The sequence below is a fragment of the Hemicordylus capensis genome, chromosome 4 (assembly GCF_027244095.1).
Source record: "Hemicordylus capensis ecotype Gifberg chromosome 4, rHemCap1.1.pri, whole genome shotgun sequence".
Lineage (NCBI taxonomy): Eukaryota > Metazoa > Chordata > Lepidosauria > Squamata > Cordylidae > Hemicordylus > Hemicordylus capensis.
Genome location: NC_069660.1, coordinates 9,142,854 through 9,157,030, shown reverse-complemented (window position 1 = coordinate 9,157,030; position 14,177 = coordinate 9,142,854). Strand labels below are relative to the sequence as shown.

At 46.8% G+C, this 14,177-nt stretch overlaps 1 protein-coding gene across 2 annotated transcripts in view; it reads left to right on the top strand.

The window, feature by feature from the left end:
- The window catches only part of RGS19 (regulator of G protein signaling 19), an 87,651-nt gene that overhangs the window by 30,865 nt on the left and 42,609 nt on the right, over positions 1-14,177 (top strand). Inside the window, exon 1 of one of the 2 annotated variants that reach the window (XM_053250073.1) lies at positions 9,469-9,562. The exons of the other annotated variant lie outside the window; for it this stretch is intronic. The gene's annotated coding sequence lies outside the window, so the exon portion shown is untranslated. Of the gene's footprint in view, positions 1-9,468; positions 9,563-14,177 lie in introns of those variants that run through there. 2 annotated transcript variants of the gene reach the window in all.

The window sequence follows — 14,177 nt, the reverse complement described above, 5'->3', positions numbered from 1 at the left end:
CACCATGGCTCCCTGGCACCTGGGATTCCTCAATCCTTAAACTCTGTTCAACACCCGTACAATCTGTGTACAGTGTACGCAAGTACAGCTCTGTGTACAGGTATAGTTATCCACACGTAATTCTTGTACCATGTACTGCAGGGGGCCTGTACCAGTGTTCCCTCTAAGGTGCGCAGCTACAGGCACACACAGCTGGGGCACCTCAGCCTGTTGATCACAGAAACGGGCAAAATAATGCATACAGTATTCACTTCTTCAAACAAACGACATTAGCCACTGTTAAAACAGCAATTTAAAACATTCAAACATTACTAAAAGCCTGGCTTTAAAAAGTGTGTCTAAAGGGCTCTTTTAAAGGCTGGTAAAGATGTTAAACCACAAACATCTATAGGGAGTGCATTCCATAGCCCAGGAGTGACTACAGAGAAGGCCTAGGAACTAGGAGCCAGCCCCAACATTAAGAAACCAGACAATGGACACGACAAAATTACCGAACTTAGTGATGGATATTGTGAAGGGGAAAGATAAATGGGCTTCTCTTTATCTCATTTATAAAGAACATGCTTAAAAAAGAAACAGAGCTGTTTGGGAGAAATAAAGATAGTATTCAATAACAGAGCCTTCCCCCACTCTCCCGCTTGCCTGTTAGGTCGTGAGAATGACCCCAATGTGTGAATGCAGGGCTCAGGAAATCCACTCGTCTACTTGTTTGTGACGAGTGAAAAATGATGCCTGACAAGCGAAAACAATCCTGAAGAGTAATGTACCAACATAGTTTGCTGAGTGAAAAATTTCTGGGGGCTGAAGAGGTAGACAACTAGAGTGCAAGTGGAGAAAGACTCAACTTGAATCCAACAGATTATTACATAGAGCGCATGTGAAGATCTATGCTCAGGCGATAAGTGTGGCAAAGAAGCGATTCTTTTCTGCCTGTATCATGTCCTCAAGTTTACATCCAGAGGAGTTGTTCAGGGTTATGAGGGGACTAGTGCTTGCCCCTTCCCCCTTGAATCAGAACTTGGAATCAGCAATTACTCCCTGTGATGTTTTTCAATGAGTTTTTTGTGGGGGAAATCTCTCGTGTTTGGGCCAACTTAGATTTAAACTCCACAATTATTACAGTTTCTGATGCCAAGGTGTCCAGCAGCTCTTATGAAATGATCCTGGATCAGTTTCAGCTTGCGACTCCTGAGGATGTGGACAAGCTGCTTGGAGTGATGTCGCCTACCACCTGCCCTCTTGATCCTTGTCCGACATGGCTTATACTATCTGACAGGGAGGCTGTTGTAGAGGGCCTGGTAGAGATAATAAATGCTTCTCTGAGGGAGGGCAGGATGCCTCCTTTTCTCAAGGAGGCAATCATTAGACCACTTCTGAAGAGGCCTGCCTTGGATCCCTCAGAGTTAAGCGATTACAGACCTGTCTCCAACCTTCCATTGCTGGACAAAGTGATTGAGAGATTGATGGCCTCCCGGCTCCAGGCAGTCTTGGAGGAAACTGATTATCTAGACCCATTTCAGAGACTAGCTTTCGGGCGGGCTATGGGGTGGAGACTGCCTTGGTCGGCCTGATGGATGATCTCCAGTTGGGAATTGACAGAGTCAGTGTACCTCTGTTGGTCCTTTTGGATATCTTGGCAACCTTCAATACTATCCACCATAGCATCCTTCTGGAACATCTGAGAGGATTGGGGGTGGGAGGCACTGCTTAGCAGTGGTTCCACTCCTACCTTTCTGGCAGGTTCCAGATGTTATCTCTTGGAGACTGTTGTTCTTCAAAATCTGAACTTTTGGTGTCCCCCAGGGCTCCATATCATCTCCAATGTTGTTTAACATCTACATGAAGCTGCTGGGAGGAATCATCAGGAGATTTGGTGCAGGGTGTTATCAATATGCTTATGACACCCAAATATATTTCTCCGTGTCAATCTCATCGGGAGAATGCATAATCTCCCTAAATGTCTGCCTGGAGGTGGTGATAGGTTGGATGAGGGTGGGGTCACGCTCCCCCAGAAGGAACAGGCCTGCAGCCTGGGAGTGCTTCTGGATCTGAATCTCTCTCTGGTGTCCCAGGTTTAGGCGGTGGCCAGAGGTGCTTTCTATCAGCTTTGGTTGATACGCCAGCTGCGTCCATTTCTTGAGATGGATGACCTCAAAATGGTGGTACATCTGCTGGTAACCTCTAGGCTGGATTATGGCAATGTGCTCTATGTGGGTCTGCCTTTGTGTGTAGTCCAGAAACTGCAGTTGGTATCTCTGGGTCATCTTGGAGAGACCATATTATTCCTGTATTGAAAGAGCTACACTGCCTGCCGATAAAATCCCGGGCAAATACAAGGTGCTGGCTATTAACTATAAAGCCCTAAAGAGCTTAGGCCCTGTGTATTTAAGAGAACATTTCCGTGAGTGAGGCTGCAGTATAGCTTCCTCTGTTTGTGTGACCTAGACTCTAGCTGATCTTGCATCCCCAGGGCCCTCCACACCAGGAGAACCAGGGAAACCTGATTTAGTACCTCCATCTTGACACAGCCCTGCCTTCATCTTCTAACTCAGAGGAGTCTCCTGAGGTTCTGCCTGCTCTGGTAGAGGTCTCCCAGCATCCTGGAAATCAGTCCATGCTTAGGAAATCAGACAAGACCCCTTTAAGCAACAGAGCCTTCCTTAGGGAAGGTGTGGAGCCAGTTAACTTCTCCTGGGCAAAATGAATAATATCTGCAGCTGCTGAAGCAACATTCCTCCTGTCTTGCTAAACCCAGCTCTTATATCTCTTGTATGTGCCTGCTTGAAGCTAGCCAAAGTGCTGATCCTGTTCCCGTTGGAACTCTCAAAGGTTTGCGAAATTCTTGGATTCTTGCTTTGGCGATGTCAATCTTGCACACACAAAAAGTTGCTCTACACAAATAGTGTGTTTCAAGCGGGTCCGGAAGTCCCACCCACTGCAAGAATCTGGATTGCTGGTCACCTTCCCGCCCACAATCATCATGCTAATGTCGTTTGTTTGAAGAAGTGAATACTGTAAGCATTATTTTGCCCGTTTCTGTGATCAACAGGCTGAGGTGCCCCAGCTGTCTAATCAGATACGAGTGTGTGGGGCCAGAGACATGAGTGTGGGACGGTATAAAAGTGTAATCAATACAATACAACACAACGCAACACAATACAACGAATATATATATACGTTTTTCAACAAAAGTTCCCAAAGTGGTTTACATAGAGAAATATAAATAAACAAATAAATAAATTAAATGGGTGCAGTCACACGGTGTGCACCTTTTCAGACAAATGACATAACCGTGAAGATCACGGGCAGGAGGGCGACTGATGTGCCAGATTCTTGCAGCAGGTGGGACTTGCAGACCCTGGTGGAACATTCTGCTTGTGCAGAGCAGTGTTTTGGTAAACGACTAAATAGGGCTACAGGTACATCCAAGCCCTGTTCACACATTACATTCAACATACATACGATGTGCACACAGTGTACTCGGATACAGTTCTTCACATGTTATGCTGAACACAGGTATACCAGTACACTTTCTACCTGTAGCATGCATTTGAGGGGCCTGTACCCAGGTTCACTTTTTAAATGGACATGGATACAGTCATTCACACCCAAACATGTACGAATGTACAGATACCTGTACACTTGTATAACATAATATCGGAATAATTCTCCAGTCTCCAATATCAGCCCTGTGCAGACGTGCCCTAAGCTGACACTAACTGATGATCAGGGAGTGAGAACGTGCTGAGAAGAGAAATGTCCTAATTCCTCCTCAGTCGCAAGCACTATGCCCGACACTGACACTGCAGAATCAAAGTCGCCATGTCTCCATGCTGATGGGGTGTGTGGCGGATGGAAATTGTATAAATGTAATTAGATTTTGGTGGGGATTTGGTGACTGCAAACAGCCAACATAGCAGCAAACAACCAACATAGCAATTGTGGTTTAGGGAGCCTATTTAAAAGTGATTCACAATTTTAAAATGCAAAAAATGACTGTTCATGGTATGTGTCATGGCAGGGTTTGACCCCATTCATTAGTCAGAGTCAGTATAGAGTAGACTGTTTACTCAGCTATGAGAGCGGCATTAGTATTCTGAATACGTATGTCAAATTAGCCCTGGCACTACAGCTAATTTCCATATTTAATTGCAGTTAAACCCAAATCTCTTCACCTCTTTGCTCCCTTCCCTCCCAGGCTCCTGTAGGGTTGCCGCCCACTCATAATTTCTATGGACTGCTCATATTTCAGGAGCCCTCTCCATAGATGGAGAGCATCTGTGCATGCCACAATAGGAAATGAGGAACATAGGAAGCGGCCTTCTACCGAGTCAGACCCTTGGTCCATCTAGCTCAGTATTGTCTTCACAGACTGGCAGCGGCTTCTCCAAGGTTGCAGGCAGGAGTCTCTCTGGAGATGCTGCCAGGGAGGGAAAGTGGAACTTTCTGCATGCAAACATGCATGTACTCGTCTGCTGCACTATAGCACCTAAGGGGAATATCTTGCATGCTCTCTTTCTTTCTTTCTTTCTTTCTTTCTTTATTTATTTATTTATTTATTTATTTATTTATTTATTTGACTTGACTCATATACTGCCCTTCCAAAAATGGGGTGGTATATTGCAAATGACTAGACATGTGGTCTCCTATTCAAATGCAAACCAGGGTGAACCCTACTTCACCAAGAGGACAATTCATGCTTGCTACCACCAGGACAGCTCTCTTCCCATAGATCTTCCCACTGCGGACTAGGGGTGTGCACGGAACCGCCACACTGTGGTCCGGCACTGGGGTTGGGGGTAGCTTTAAGAGCGGCGGGAGGGTTTGCTTACCCCTCCCGCCGCTTTCCCGCTCTGGCGCCGTAAAGTTATGAGTAATTGGGGCGGCAGGATACCTCCCTGCCGCCCCTTCCCCGATGTTGCTTTAAAAAAACCTCCCAGTAGTCCTTTGAGTCTCTGACGTGCGCGTGCGCAAAGGACTACTGGGAGGTTTTTTTAGAGCAACATCGGGGAAGGGGCGGCAGGGAGGTATCCTGCCGCCCCAATTACTCATAATTTTACAGCGCCAGAGCGGGAAAGCAGCGGGAGGGGTAAGTAAACCCTTCCGCCGCTCTTAAAGCTACCCCCGAACCGAACCACCCAGGTCTGGGCCCATCCCTACTGCGGACTGCAAAGCTTCATCCTGTGCAGAATTAAGTCTGTTCAGTGGTTTTTACTCACAAGTCTGCGTGCAAAGGGTTGCAGTGATGATGATGTTGATGAATATTTATGTACCACTTTTCAACAAAAAGGGATATACATGGAAGAAAAATGATGGTTCCGTGTCCCAGAAAAGCTCACAAGGTTAAAAAAAACAAAACAAAACCCTAAGGTAGACACCAGCAATAGCCACTAGAGAAATGCGGTTCGGGGGAGATAATAGGGTCAGTTGCTCTCCCCCTGCTAAGATAAAAGAATCACCACTTTAAAAAGGTGCCTATAATTGCCTAAGTGCACTTATTTTTGTGTTAGATGGAGGCCAACATATTTGGCAAGTGATATGTTTCCTAGCAGCAAAGAGCGGCAGCAAAGATACTTTTAAAACAAGTTCTGGTAAGAACTAATCTGCCTAGTTTCCTTTCACTGTAATCTTAATTCAAAGTTACAATTTTCACAAGTATGCTCACTTCAACCTTAAATGTTCATGCATTTGCCATCTTGAATTGGGGTAAAGGATATAATCACAAACTATATTGTTGAGGTATCCCTGTCAGTCACTCGCCACAGTTGTTCCAAATTTGGTTCATAGGAACATAGGAAGCTGCCATATACTGAATCAGACCATTGGTCTATTCAGTATTGTCTTCACAGACTGGCAGTAGCTTCTCCAAGGTTGCAGGCAGGAATTTCTCTCAGGCCTATTTTGGAGAAGCCATGGAGGGAACTTGGAACCTAGATGCTCTTCCTAGAGCATCTCCTTCCCGTGAGGGGAATATCTTACAGTGCTCACATATTTAGTCTCCCATTCATATGCAACCAGGGCAGACCCTGCTTAACTAAGGGGACAAGTCATGCTTGCTATCACAAGACCAGCTCTCCTCCCTTCAAATCAGTTAGGTGGTCCACAAGTTAGCCCACTTGCACCTCAAACATTTACACATCCACCATCTTGAATCAGGGTGGATGACATCATCGCAAACTATGCCGTTGAGGTGTGCCTATGTGTCCCTACAACTGTACCTGATTTGGTTCATATTGGTCCAGTCATTGCAAAATTGATATGGGAACACCCCCACAGACACCCCCCCCACACACACAGAATGCCGGGTGATTTCATAAACTTACTTTCCTTAAGGAAAGTAAACAATTCGCCCCTATTCATCTTTAGACTACTTTCCTTAGGGAAAGTAGGCTAAAATGAATAGGGGTGAATTGTTTAGTATATGCATGGTGCATAGTTTTGCATTGGTGTTTGTTATTTCCATTCTGAAAACTAAGATTGCTGTGTAGGGTGGTTAAGAGTGTTCTAATGTTCTATTAGGAATTAAGGATATTTTTCTCCAATTCCATATTTAAAATAACACGTCTTAATGTTCATAATTATACTTAGTTGCAAAAAGCCCCTCAAAGGCTTCCTCATTTATATTATTTGGCAGATAGGAACATATTATTAGGAATATAGTTGCTTGCTACTGAGTCACACCATTGCTTCATCTAGCTCAGTATTTATAGTAACTGGGAGTTATTCCCACATGGCTTCATGCAGTGGGGTATCTGAAGAGCAAATCTGCTTTGCAGCAGATTCGCAAGGTGTTTAATTTGTGGGATTAAATGGACAGGCCACGTAGGGTCGGCTCCTCTCCGCAACCCCTAGCAGATCTTTTTCCTGTGCGCTCCCACACTTTGCTCCGGGTTTTTCCTCCAACCAGTCACATCGCAGAGGAGGAGGAGGAGGAGAGAGAGCTTGTTTTGTTTTGTGTTGTGAGTTTGACAGCGTTATGGAAGTACAGCATGATGCGTTGCCAGGCAGGCGGATCAAACAGCAGAGCGCTTAACGCGAGCCTGCCAAATCTGACCCAAATGTTTGCTGATTTTTATAATGAACTAGCCTTTGTGAATGAATGCCTTCATCACCTCATGTCCCCACCCCACCCCAGACCTTCTAAGAAGCAGGGAAGTTCAAAGGAGAAATCATTGTTTTCTCTGTCATGAAGAAAAAGGCAGGCGGATCGGCGCAGACAAAAAGGTCTCAGGTTATGTCAAGCTGTAGCCTCCATTCTGCACATCTAAAGCCTGTGTTAAGACCCACATTTTGCAGTTTGTGCTTGCGTTTAACTCAGGAATTTCTCCCTCCCCCTCCCTTTCTGGACTCCCTCCACAGAATTTCACCAATCTGCTAAAAACCCTTCCCCCACCCCCACTCCAGCGCTTGCAATTGCAAATGCTCAGAGCAGACCAAACCAAACACAGCTGTCAAACTCCCCTTCACTGAGTTTTGGGAAATGCCAAATTACTGCCAATGGCCACTACACACATCAGAGCAGAAGCAGCAGGGCATAACAGGAGCCTTGGGCTTGTTTTTTTTAAAAGCTGCTGGAAATAGTGGATTTTTTAAAGCCGGACATAATTCAAGCTAAGCCAGAATGCACAGCCTTGATTCGGGGGGAAAGAGAGTCATGTCTGTGATGGTCCCTGATAGCCCGCAGGGACTTCGGAGTAAATGCAGCTAATATGTGGATTGGCACACTCCAATCCGGAGGAGATTCGAAGTAAAAGCCATGTGTGTAAAGCCTCCTAATTCTCCAAGGTTTCAGGCGTGGGTCTTTCCCAGCCCTACCTGGAAGCTTTTTACACAGAGCTTTTAAAGCCTTTAAACTCGCAGCTCCTCCGGAATGGAGGGCGGGGTGCATTCACATATCGGCCAGATTTACCCCGAAGTCCCTGCGAGTTATCGTGGAACAGTTCACACAGCATTTGGGTTTCTGACAGTGCATTAAGAGTGTAGCCCGATTTATATCCAGGGTTGAAAAATTGACTATCTGTGTTGGTTTTTTTGGGACAACCGAGTTTGCAGTAAAGCCTCCCAGTAAACCCGCGGTAAAGCCTGCTGTGTGTAAAAGGCCCTGTCGGTGCTGGGGAATGAAGCGGGGACCTTCTGCATGCACTACTAAGCCGCAGCCCCATCTTTAATGCGATTGGTGCCTTTTCCACGAAAAAGCACCTTCACCTAATGGCGCAGCGGGGAAATGGCTTGACTAGCAAGCTGGAGGTTGCCGGTTCGAATCCCCGCTGGTATGTTTCCCAGACGATGGGAAACGCCTGTATCGGGCAGCAGTGTTATAGGAAGATGCTGAAAGGCATCATCTCATCCTGTGTGGGAGGAGGCAATGGGAAACCCCTCCAGTATGCTACCAAAGACAACCACAGGGCTCTGTTGGCGCCAGGAGTCGACACCGACTTGACAGTACGCTTTACTTTCCTGGAGGCTTTTCAGACAGCAGGCTTTACCTTGGGTTTACCATAAGGCTTTATTGCAAGTTCAGGGCATAATGGATACTCTGAGGCTAACAGATTTTTTTTACCCATACATAAATCATTTCCTCTTCTTATAAGGAGGGAAAAACCTGAATTGTGTGTGAAATGCTCTCTGAAATATTGCACAGAGTTTGGAGGCAAATCAGGCCTATATGTGAAGACACACACACCCTCCCAAAATAAAGTCACGGTAAAGTCACCGTCCGAAAAAGCTCCTGCTCTTTCCAGTATACCCCTGAAGATTGTAAATCAGGCCTGTGTAGCACCATACCTCCCAACCTGGATATAGCCTACCAATCATGTATTGTGGCTTGCCGTGTGTGTGTGTGTGTGTGTGTGTGTGTGTGTGTGTGTGTGTGTGTGTTTTGCAATCCCAGGCAGGCAGCTATAACAATAGGGCTTATCACTTCAAACTATCCATGGCTGTTGGGTTACATCTGCTTTGGTGTGTTGCAAATAGTGCTGGCTTGATGTAAATAAATCAGAGGTTCAGGTGAGTTAAGAGGGTATTTGTCCAAGGTAACAAGTGAGCTGTGTGCATCTCTTGAACAGAAAAACCTCTGTGTTGTTGTTTTTACTATATTACCTATCCAACGGGTACAGACAACTGAGGAAATTGTATGCCCATTAAGTGAAGCATCTCCACATTTATTGCCCCAAAGTGTTGCCCGAGCAACAAGTGAATGGAACACAGCACACTTCTGCCTTTCATCGTCCACCCCACTTTTTCTCAACCACTTCCTCAGCTCTTTCTCAGTGTGGCCACTGGCTTTTCCTGTCTCTAGGAAGCCTCACAAGAGATCTTGAGTAGCTGGGACTTTCCCAAAAAAGGGCTTCAGAGCTGCGTTCGATTATGCCATTTCCTTCACCACTCCCTTTCCTGTTAAGTAACGTGATGCTAACTTCCCCTCTACCCCTTCTTCACCACCTCTGAAGTCTGTGCATCTGTCCTGTTAGAACTCTGACTATGCCATGCTTCGTAAGTAGGCACCCGTCGGTTTGGAGGGGCCTCCGGAATGGTAGATGGAACCCTGCCAGCCACGGAACAGGTATGGCAGCTGCACAGACCTGCACTTTTCCTCTTGTTTTTCAGGCTCCTTTTGTCCTGGGCTTTTGAGACATCCAGTATAGTGCATTTAACCCTGAGGTGGTGTCTCAGCATCTGCCTTGTCCTGCTCTGCTTGTCAGGGGTAGGTCATGCATTAAAGCTGAAGCCTTGCAAATAAAAACCCATGCAAGTTACCAGCCCGTAATGTTTTTTCACTACCTGCTTGCCCACCTGTTGGCTCTTGTGTTAGTCGTTTGTGGCACATCAACAACCAGATGGGGGCGGTGGGGTGGGGGACGACAGCTTTCTTCCTGCTCCTGAAAACTTCCCTCCCTGGTCGGCCAGTGGTAGGCAAGTTGTAATGTTGGCAAGTGTAAAGTGATCCACATTGGGATGCAAAACCCCAACTTCCAAGTATACGCTGATGGGATCTGAGCTTTTGGTGACTGACCAGGAGAGGGATCTTGGGGTCGTGGTGGACAGCTTGTTGAAAGTATCGTCTCATTGTGCGGCAGCTGTGAAAAAGGCCAATTCCATGCTAGGGATCATTAGGAAGGGGGTTGAAAATAAAACAGCTAATATTCTAATGCCCTTATACAAAACTATAGTGCTACCATACTTGGAGTACTGCGTACAATTCTGGTCACCACATCTAAAAAAGGACATTGTAGAACTGGAAAAGGTGCAGAAGAGGGCAACCAAGATGATCAGGGGCCTAGAGCACCTTTCTTATGAGGCAACACTACACCTGGGACTATTTAGTTTAGAAAAAAGATGACTGCGGGGAGACATGATCGAAGTCTATAAAATCATCCTGGTGGGGCGAAAGTGGATAGAGAGAAATTCTTCTCCCTCTCCCATAACACTAGAACCAGGGATCATTGCATGAAATGGATTGCCAGGAAATCTAGGACCAACTAACAGAAGGACTTTTTCACACAACGCGTGATCCACTTGTGGAACTCTCTGCCACAAGATGTGACAGCCACAACCTGGATGGCTTTAAGAAGGGTTTGGATAGCTTCATGGAGGAGAGGTCTTTCAACGGCTACTAGTCGGAGGGCTGTGGGCCACCTCCAGCTTCAAAGGCAGGATGCCTCCCCAGTTGCAGGGGAGTAACAGCAGGAGAGAGGGCATGCCCTCAACTCCTGCCTGTGACTTCCAGCAGCATCTGGTGGGCCACTGTGCGAAACAGGAGGCTGGACTAGATGGGCCTTGGGCCTGATCCAGCAGGGCTGTTCTTATGTTCTTATGTAGTTCTTACTGGCCACAGGCAACCAAGCAAGTGGCTATTTACAAACTTGATAATACAGTAACTTTTAAATGACCCGCTGTCCATACACATTGTGTATCTGGTCACCTTGGTCTGGAGGTTTGATGCCGGTATTTTGGAATTTGAAATATTCTTTTGCATCTCTGAACTTAATTATCCCCAGATTATATTGTTATGACCCTTGCTTGTCTCAGGGCTTCCCATTCCTCTCCTCCCTCATACCTTCCTCATCTCTTTACTTTCCATGCCTTTTTCGGTTCCCTTATTTATTCCACTCATCTTCCTCTTTACCTCCTCCCTCCCCACCGTGCCATGTATATGTAGTTTTCTAAGTGGATCCTCATGTTGGTGCTTAGGGATTCCCAAGTGAATGGTCTCTCAGACAAGGTATTGCAATAGGTCCAATTTTTAATGTTATCCTTAAGCAGTCAAGAAGCACTGCATGGTTGCTTTTATATGTAGGAAGCCATTTGTACAAAGCAACTGTGGTAAAGGGTGGGGAAGGGCGGTATAGAAATTGAATTATTAATAATAATAATAATAATAATAATAATAATAATAATAATAATAATAAATTAATTAATAAAGGCCCAACACAAACCATGCCAGCAAACCTTCCCCCACCCATCCGCTTTCTTTAAAGGGGTCTTTGCAAAAATATCAGTCTCAAGCAATGTGTGTGCCATTCACAGTATACAAGTTCCCATGTGGAAAGTATTGCACACAGTTTGCCATCCTGGTGGTAATCGCCTTGCTATTGTCTTAATTTTTTTATTATTTTATTTGCTACATTTATGTCTCGCTTTTCCTTTGAGGAGCTCAGAGTGGTACATGCTTATTTTTATCCTCACAACAACCCTGTCAGGTAGGTTAGGCTGAGAGAGAAGTGACTGGCCCAGAATTACCCAGTGAGTTTCAAGGCTGAATGTGGACTTGAACTCAGGTCTTCCCAGTCCTAGTTCAAAACTCCAACCACTATGCTATGCTGGCTTTGCGGTAGCAAGCATGACTGGTCCCCTTAGCTAAGCAGGGTCTGCCCCAGTTGCATATGAATGGGAGACTTGATGTGTGAGCACTGTAACGTAGGGGATGGAGCCGCTCTGGGGAGAGCAGAAGGTTCCAAGTTATGGCTTATCCAAGATAGGGGTGAGAGAGATTCCTGCCTGCAACCTTGGAGAAGCTGCTGCCAGTCTGTGTAGACAATACTGAGCTAGATAGACCAATGGTCTGACTCAGCATATGGCACCTTCCGATGTTCCTAAGGGGGGGGAAATAGGCCTTGGTTTCAAGATTGTGAAGATTCTCCTCAGGAAGTGTTTTGAGATTTGAGGGAAATGCACAGATGCAAGCAGGGTTGGCTCAGTGGTTAAGCCAGGTGAGACAGCTTATTTCAGGTGATCCTTTTTGTAGTACCAATGAAGGGTAGCCGAATATGAATTATTTAGCTTCTTGGTATGTTTTTACCATGATGGAGAGGGGTGGGTCGCCAAGATGCCTTGAACTCTCTTTGGAGGTGAGGTACGATGTCATCTAGAAATTATTAGATGTTCTCTGGCAGAGAAAGCGTTAGACAGGACAGGGATCAAAGCTGGAGCGGCAAGAGCAGCCACCAGCTCATATGACATGAATTGCCTTTTAGTTTCCATGGTGGGTGCTCAGAATGGTGGGCAGCACCGTTGTGGCCATGATGGCGTGCTTTTCACTGCTGGAGGCAAAGGGCCTCCTGGCTGCTTCTGCCTGCGGAGGGGAATGAAAAGGTGCGTCCTCCGTGTGCAGGCGGCTTAAGACGAGGAGAGAGCCGTTCTGCTTCCCTCTCCCCGGGCACCCTGTCCGCGGTGCAAGGATTGGGTTTGCCAGCCTCGCTCTGCAGGGTGGAGTCCTGCAGGGCTTGTGCAGGGACACGCTTCATACGCAGCTTCCACCAAAGGAGAAAGTAAGTAGCATAACTTTTGCCACCCACTTCAGCTGGAGGAAGTGGCGAGAGAGAGAGACAGAGGCAGGCAGGCATTGAACTGGGGAGTGTCTGGGGAAGGAGGAGGGAAGTGGCGCAGTGTCTGTTCTCTCTGTGAGAGGCCTGGGCCTCGCTGGCCTCCAGTCGGGTCCTGTGTGACGGGCCCGAGAGAGGACAGTGGCTGAGAGGACAGGAGGAGAGCTGGCCTTGAATTGTGAAATGGTAGCAAGCATGAAGTGTCCCCTTTGCTAAGCAGGGTCCGCCCTGGTTTGCGTTTGAAAGGGGGACTGCATGTGTGAGCACGGTGCGATATTCCCCTCAGGGGATGGAGCCGCTGTGGGAAGAGCATCTCCATGTTTGCATACAGAGGGTTCCAAGTTCCCTCCCTGACTTCCCCAAGAGAGGGCTGAGAGAGACTCCTGCCTCTGCAACCTTGGAGAAGCCGCTGCCAGTCTGTGTGTAGACAATACTGAGCTAGATGGATCAATGGTCTGACTCAGTATAAGGCAGCTTCCTGTGTTCTCATGAGGAGCAGAGGCTGGCCTTGTGGTAGCAAGCATGAATTGTCCCCTTTGCTAAGCAGGGTCCAGCCTGGGTTGCATTTGAATGGGGGACTACATGAGTGAGCAGTGTAAGATAATTCCCCCCAGGGGGTGGGGCCACTTTGGGAAGAGCATCCACATGCTTGCATACAGAAGGTTCCAATTCCCCTCCCTGGCAGCATCTTCAGGATAGGGCTGAGAGAGACTCCTGCCTCTGCAACCTTGGAGAAGCCGCTGCCGGTCTGGGTGGACAATCCTGAGCTAGATGGACCAAGGGTCTGACTCCGTAGAAGCTTCCTATGTTCCCATTCTCTTGCTAGAGTACTAGAGACTGCATTGCCTTCCTTTCTTCCTTCTTGGTACTGCAGGAAGGTGTATGAAATCTCTCTCTACCAAAGACAACCACTGCTCGCTGAAAAAACCCTGCTATAGCTGCGGAGGCAGGGGCCTCACTGTGGTCCGGCCAGCCCTGGCTCTGAGCCCAAATGAGAAGTGCTGGACCCTTCGCATGAAATGATGCTTCTGTTTGTCTGTGTGTTTGCCTGTGTATTTGTTTTAAACTTTTTATTTGTCATTTAAGACAAAAGGATACCACCGCCCAAATAACAATTCACAAAAGTCAGTTTAAAAAAAAAAAAGGTTTGGCCCAAGTAGTGGAGCTTTCTTCATTTCTCTTGGTGAATGTCAGTTATCTCTTTGCCCACGTTTATGTCACTTGTTTGTGCAACTGAGGCAATTTCCAGATGGGTTGGAGGCTTCCTTCCCCATCTCCCCTCACCCACCAGCGCTCTTACAAGCTTGGGGAGGGGGGGCGGTATTATTTTTAATCTTCCATTTTGCTTGCTCCCCA